This window comes from Arachis hypogaea, chromosome 7 (genome assembly GCF_003086295.3).
Source record: "Arachis hypogaea cultivar Tifrunner chromosome 7, arahy.Tifrunner.gnm2.J5K5, whole genome shotgun sequence".
Taxonomy (NCBI): domain Eukaryota; kingdom Viridiplantae; phylum Streptophyta; class Magnoliopsida; order Fabales; family Fabaceae; genus Arachis; species Arachis hypogaea.
The window spans coordinates 69,016,333-69,023,031 of record NC_092042.1 but is presented as its reverse complement, the minus strand read 5'-3'; the positions used below and the strand labels follow the sequence as shown (position 1 = coordinate 69,023,031).

Below are 6,699 nucleotides of genomic sequence, written 5' to 3'. Positions count from 1 at the left end.
CGAGCAGGTCCTGGGTGGGAGCAGTGGAAGGGCAGCGATGGGAGGAAGGTCGGCGGCAGCTGCGAGGTAGTGGGAGGAGGTCTCTCACCGGCGATGGATGGTGCAGAGAGCGAGGCTGTGAGACTTAGGGAGTAGGGAGAGAGGGGCTAGGGTTCGTTTGGGGGTGGGTGGTGGTGTTATCCTGGCTGTTGGGTCAGTGGGTCAGTGGCGTTATCCTGCGACGGCTTCGTGTTCGTGGTGCACCGGTGGTGGGGGATCTCTGCTCTGTCTGCGAAGAGGAAGGCTTCGGCGTTGGGACTTCGGAGGAAGGCTTCGAGGTGGTGGGAGGGACGTGGGTGCCGCCGGCCTCGAGACTCAAGGACGTGGGTCGGTGGGTGGTTGGCTCCGTGGATGGGTGGTGGGTGCGCAGCGGGCGAGATTTGGAGAAGAGGGAGGCTGGATTAGGTTTCGAATTGGGGGTTAGGGTTAGGGAAGCGCAGCGCTGCAGCAGTAACACACTAGCACTCGTTTGGGGGGAAGGGGGTTTGGGGGGTGGGGTTGGTAATTTTTAGAGTTTTTGTTGAACACCCCTAGGTTCTCGCCACGCTTTTAACACGTCACTGTTTTGCTCTACGGCCACGCTTTTGAAGCGTGGCAGAAAAGAACCTTTTGGCCACGCTTTTAAAGCGTGCCAAAAGAGTACTAGGATATGGCCACGCTTTGTAAGCGTGGCCATAATGAAACCCTGTCGCCACGCTTTCAAAACGTCCTTGTTTCTCTCTATGGCCACGCTTTTGAAGCGTAGCAAAAAAAAGAGTGGTCGTTTCTCTAATCAATTGCCACCCTTACAAAAGCGTGACTGTTGATACTTTTCGCCACGCTTTTGAAGCGTGGCAATAAAAAAAGTGGCCAAATCTCTAATCTATCGCCACCCTCATAAAAGCGTGGCTATTGACCACTTTTGGCCACGCTTTTGAAGCGTGGCAAGAAAAAAGCGTGGCCATAGGCCTTTTTTCTTGTAGTGAAGGAGGATGCTTGGTGATTACACTACACCTACTTCCAAGTTTGATGGAAGAAGCATCTCAATTCCTGCCATTGGAGCCAACAATTTTGAGCTGAAACCTCAATTAGTTGCTCTAATGCAACAGAACTGCAAGTTTCATAGACTTCCATCGGAAGATCCCTACCAGTTCTTAACTGAATTCTTGCAGAGCTGTGAGACTGTTAAGACTAATGGAGTAGATCCTGAAGTCTACAGGCGCATGCTTTTCCCTTTTACTGTAAGAGACAGAGCTAGAGCATGGTTGGACTCTCAATCTAAAGATAGCCTGGACTCCTGGGATAAGCTGGTCACGACCTTCTTGGCTAAGTTCTTTCCTCCTCAAAAGCTGAGCAAGCTTAGAGTGGATGTTCAAACCTTCAAACAAAAAGATGGTGAATCCCTCTATGAAGCTTGGGAAAGATACAAGCAGATGACCAAAAGATGTCCTTCTGACATGTTTTCAGAATGGATCATGATAGATATATTCTATTATGGTCTATCTGAGTTCTCTAAGATGTCATTGGACCATTCTGCTGGTGGATCCATTCACCTAAAGAAAATGCCTGTAGAAGCTCAAGAACTTATTGACATGGTTGTAAATAACCAGATCATGTACACTTCTGAGAGGAATTCCGTGAATAATGGGATGCCTCAAAGGAAGGGAGTTCTTGAAATTGATGCTCTGAATGCCATATTGGCTCAGAACAAAATGTTGACTCATCAAGTCAACATGATTTCTCAAAGTCTGAATGGATGGCAAAATGCATCTAACAGCACTAAAGAGGCATCTTCTGAAGAAGAAGCTTATGATCCTGAAAACCCTACAATGGCAGAGGTAAATTATATGGGTGAACCTTATGGGAACACCTATAATTCATCATGGAGAAATCATCCAAATTTCTCATGGAAGGATCAACAAAAGCCTCAACAAGGCTTTAATAATGGTGGAAGAAATAGGCTCAGCAATATCAAGCCTTATCCATCATCTTCTCAGCAACAGACAGAGAATTATGAACAAAATATCTCTAACTTAGCAAATTTAGTCTCTAATCTGTCTAAGGCCACTTTAAGTTTCATGAATGATATAAGAAAATCCAAAGAGAGAGTGCAAGGCCATTGATATACTCAACATGGCCGAATGCAAGAAGGAGGGAGAGGATGTGAATTCCAATGAGGAAGATCTCATGGGACGTCTCTCAAGCAGGAAGGAGTTCCCTATTGAGGATCCAAAGGAATCTGAGTCTCATATAGAGACCATAGAGATTCCATTAAATCTCCTTCTGCCATTCATGAGCTCTGAAGATTATTCTTCCTCTGAAGAGGATGAAGATGTAACTGGAGAGCAAGTTGCTCAATATCTAGGAGCCATCATGAAGCTGAATGCCAAGTTATTTGGTAATGAGACTTGGGAAGGTGAACCTCCCTTGCTCATTAGTGAACTTGATACATGGGTTCAGCAAACTTTACCTCAAAAGAAACAAGATCCTGGGAAATTCTTAATACCCTGTACCATAGGCACCATGACCTTTGAGAAAGCTCTGTGTGACCTAGGGTCAGGCATAAATCTTATGCCACTCTTTGTAATGGAGAAACTGGGGATCATTGAGGTACAGCCTACCTTATTCTCATTACAATTGGCAGACAAGTCAGTAAGACAAGCTTATGGATTAGTAGAGGACGTGTTAGTAAAGGTTAAAGGCCTTTACATTCCTGCTGACTTCATAATCTTAGATACTAGGAAGGAAGAGGATGAATGCATCATCCTTGGAAGACCTTTCCTAGCCACAACAGGAGCTATGATTGATGTTAACAGGGGAGAATTAGTCCTTCAATTGAATGGGGACTACCTTGTGTTTAAACCACACGGCCATCCCTCTGTAATAAGGGAGAGTAAGCATGCAGAGCTTCTCTCAGTACAGAGTCAAACAGAGTCCCCACAGTCAAACTCTAAGTTTGGTGTTGGGAGGCCACAACCAAACTCTAAGTTTAGTGTTGAATCCCCACAACCAAACTCTAAGTTTGATGTTGGGACTATACAACATTAACCTGATCACCTGTGAGGCTCCATGAGAGCCCACTGTCAAGCTATTGACATTAAAGAAGTGCTTATTGGGAGGCAACCCAATTTTTATCTAATTTTATTTTTATTTTATTGTTCTTTTATGTTTTATTAGGTACATGATCATGTAAAGTCACGAAAAAAATATTAAAATTAAAAACAGAATAAAAAACAGCAGAATAAAAATCACACCCTGGAGGAAGGACTTACTGGCGTTTAAAGGCCAGTAAGGAGCATCTGGCTAGCGTTCAACGCTAGAACAGAGCATGGATCTAGCGTTGAACACCAGAAACAAGCAACATCCTAGCGTTCAAATGCCAGGAATGCACCCTGAGGAGAGCTGGCGCTGAACGCCAGAAACAAGCATCTGGCTGGCGTTCAACGCTAGAAACATGCTACACATGGGCGTTGAACGCCCAGAACATGCATCACTTCGGTGTTTAAATGCCAAAATTGCATGCAAAGGCATTTTACATGCCTAATTGGTACAGGGATGTAAATCCTTGACTCCTCAGGATCTGTGGACCCCACAGGATCATCTCAAGATCTGTGGACCCCACAGGATCCCCACCTACCAAATTCTCCCCTCTTCTCAACATTCATTCTCTCTTTCCAATAAACACTCTTCCCCAAAACCCTTCACCAATCACCTCAATCTCTCTTCCCAATTACCCCCTTCACCACTCACATACATCCACTCTTCCCCATAAACCCCACCTACCTTCAAAATTCAAATTTCTTTCCCACCCAAACCCACCCTAAATGGCCGAACCTACCCTCTCTCCTCTCCCTATATAAATCCCTCCCTTCTCCTTAATTTTCACACAACACAATCCCCTCTTCTACACCTTGGCCGAATACACCTCCCCTACTCTCCTCCATATTTTCTCTTCTTCTTTTTCTTCTTCTTCTTTTCTTTCTTCTCTTGCTCGAGGGCGAGCAATATTTTAAGTTTGGTGTGGTAAAAGCATAAGCTTTTTGTTTTTCCATTACCATTAATGGCACCTAAGGCCGGGGAAACCTCTAGAAAAGGGAAAGGGAAGACAAAAGCTTCCACCTCCGAGTCATGAGAGATGGAAAGATTCATCTCGAAAGCCCATCAAGACCACTTCTATGATGTTGTGGCCAAGAAGAAGGTGATCTCCGAGGTCCCTTTCAAGCTCAAGAAAAATGAGTATCCGGAGATCCGACATGAGATCCAAAGAAGAGGTTGGGAAGTTCTAACCAACCCCATCCAACAAGTCAGAATCTTGATGGTTCAAGAGTTCTATGCCAATGCATGGATCACTAGGAACCATGATCAAAGTATGAACCCGAATCCAAAGAACTATCTTACAATGGTTCAGGGAAAATACTTAGATTTTAGTCCGGAAAATGTGAGGTTGGCATTCAACTTGCCCAGGATGCAAGGAGATGCACACCCCTACACAAGAAGGATGAACTTTGATCAAAGGTTAGACCAAGTCCTTAGGGACATATGTGTCGAAGGAGCCCAATGGAAAAGAGACTCCAAAGGCAAGCCGGTTCAATTAAGAAGACTGGACCTCAAGCCTGTGGCTAGAGGATGGTTGGAATTCATCCAACGCTCCATCATCCCCACTGCAACCGATCCAAAGTTACTGTGGATTGGGCCATCATGATTCATAGCATCATGATTGGAGAGGAAGTAGAAATTTATGAAGTTATCTCCCTTGAATTCTACAAAATAGCCGATAAGCCCTCTACTTTGGCAAGGCTAGCTTTTCCTCATCTTATTTGCCATCTATGTTACTCAGCTGGAGTTATCATAGAAGGAGACATCCCCATTGAGGAGGACAAGCCCATCACTAAGAAAAGGATGGAGCAAACAAGAGAGCCCACTCATGGAACCCAAGAGACGCATGAGGAAGCTCATCACCAAGAAATCCCGGAGATGCCTCAAGGGATGCACTTTCCTCCCAACAACTATTGGGAACAACTCAACACTTCTCTTGAAGATTTAAGTTACAATATGGATCAATTAAGGGTGGAACATCAAGAGCACTCCATCATTCTCCATGAAATTAGAGAAGATCAAAGAGCAATTAGGGAGGAGCAACAATGGCAAGGAAGAGACATAGAAGAACTCAAGGACATCATTGGTTCTTCAAGAAGAAAGCGCCAGCATCACTAAGGTGGATTCATTCCTTGTTCTTATTTTTCTATTTTTTCAGTTTTTATCCTTATTATGTCATCTATATTTGTGTCTCTGTTACATGATCAGTAGTATTTAGTAACTATGTCTTAAGGCTATAAATAATTCCATGAATCCTTCACCTCTCTTAAATGAAAAATGTTTCTAATTCAAAAGAATAAGAAGTACATGAATTTCGAAATTATCCTTGAATTTAGTTTAATTATATTGATGTGGTGACAATACTTTTTGTTTTCTGAATGAATACTTGAACAGTGCATATTTTCGATCTTGTTGTTTATGAATGTTAAAATTGTTGACTCTTGAAAGAATGATGAACAAAGAGAATGTTATTGACAATCTGAAAAATCATGAAAATTGATTCTTGAATCAATAAAAAGCAATGAATAGCAAAAGCTTACGAAAAAAATTTAGAAAGAAAAAGAAAAAGCAAGCAGAAAACGCCAAGAGCCCTTAAAACCAAAAGGCAAGGGTAAAAAGGATCCAAGGCTTTGAGCATCAATAGATAGGAGGGCCCAAGGAAATAAAATCCAGGCCTAAGCAGCTAAATCAAGCTGTCCCTAACCATGTGCTTGTGGCATGCAGGTCCAAGTGAAAAGCTTGAGACTGAGTGGTTAAAGTCGTGATCCAAAGCAAAAAGAGAGTGCTTAAGAGCTCTGGACACCTCTAACTGGGGACTTTAGCAAAGCTGAGTCACAATCTGAAAAGGTTCACCCAGTCATGTGTTTGTGGCATTTATGTATCTGGTGGTAATACTGGAAAGCAAAGTGCTTAGGGCCACGGCCAAGACTCATAAATGTAGTTGTGTTCAAGAATCCACAAACCTAACTAGGAGAATCAATAACATTATCTGAAGTTCTAAGTTCCTATAGATGCCAATCATTCTAAACTTCAAAGGAGAAAGTAAGATGCCAAAACTGTTCAGAAGCAAAAAGCTACAAGTCCCGCTCATCTAATTAGAATTAATATTCATTGATATTTTGAGATTTATAGTATATTCTCTTCTTTTTATCCTAATTTATTTTCAATTGCTTGGGGACAAGCAACAATTTAAGTTTGGTGTTGTGATGAGCGGATAATTTATACACTTTTTGGCATTGTTTTTAGGTAGTTTTTAGTAGGATCTGGTTACTTTTAGGGATGTTTTCATTAGTTTTTATGCTAAATTCACATTTCTGGACTTTACTATGAGTTTGTGTGTTTTTCTATGATTTCAGGTATTTTCTGGCTGAAATTGAGGGACCTGAGCAAAACTCTGATAAGAAGGCTGACAAAGGACTGCTGATGCCCAAACATACACCAAGTGGGCCCCAGAAGTGGATTTATGCATCAATTACTTACTTCTGTAAACCCTAGTAGCTAGTTTAGTATAAATTGAACTTTTTACCTTTGTATTAGAAGACTTGGATTGTACTATTCGGTCTTCTGACCACGTTTGGGGGCTGG

The 6,699-nt window shown here is 42.5% G+C and overlaps 1 non-coding gene across 1 annotated transcript; it reads right to left on the bottom strand.

The window, feature by feature from the left end:
- Positions 1-1,373: 1,373 nt before the first annotated feature.
- On the bottom strand, positions 1,374-1,477 carry LOC112704433 (small nucleolar RNA R71). Its single transcript, XR_003155058.1, has one exon. It is a non-coding gene; the product is annotated as a small nucleolar RNA R71 (small nucleolar RNA).
- Between the last annotated feature and the right edge of the window lie 5,222 nt (positions 1,478-6,699).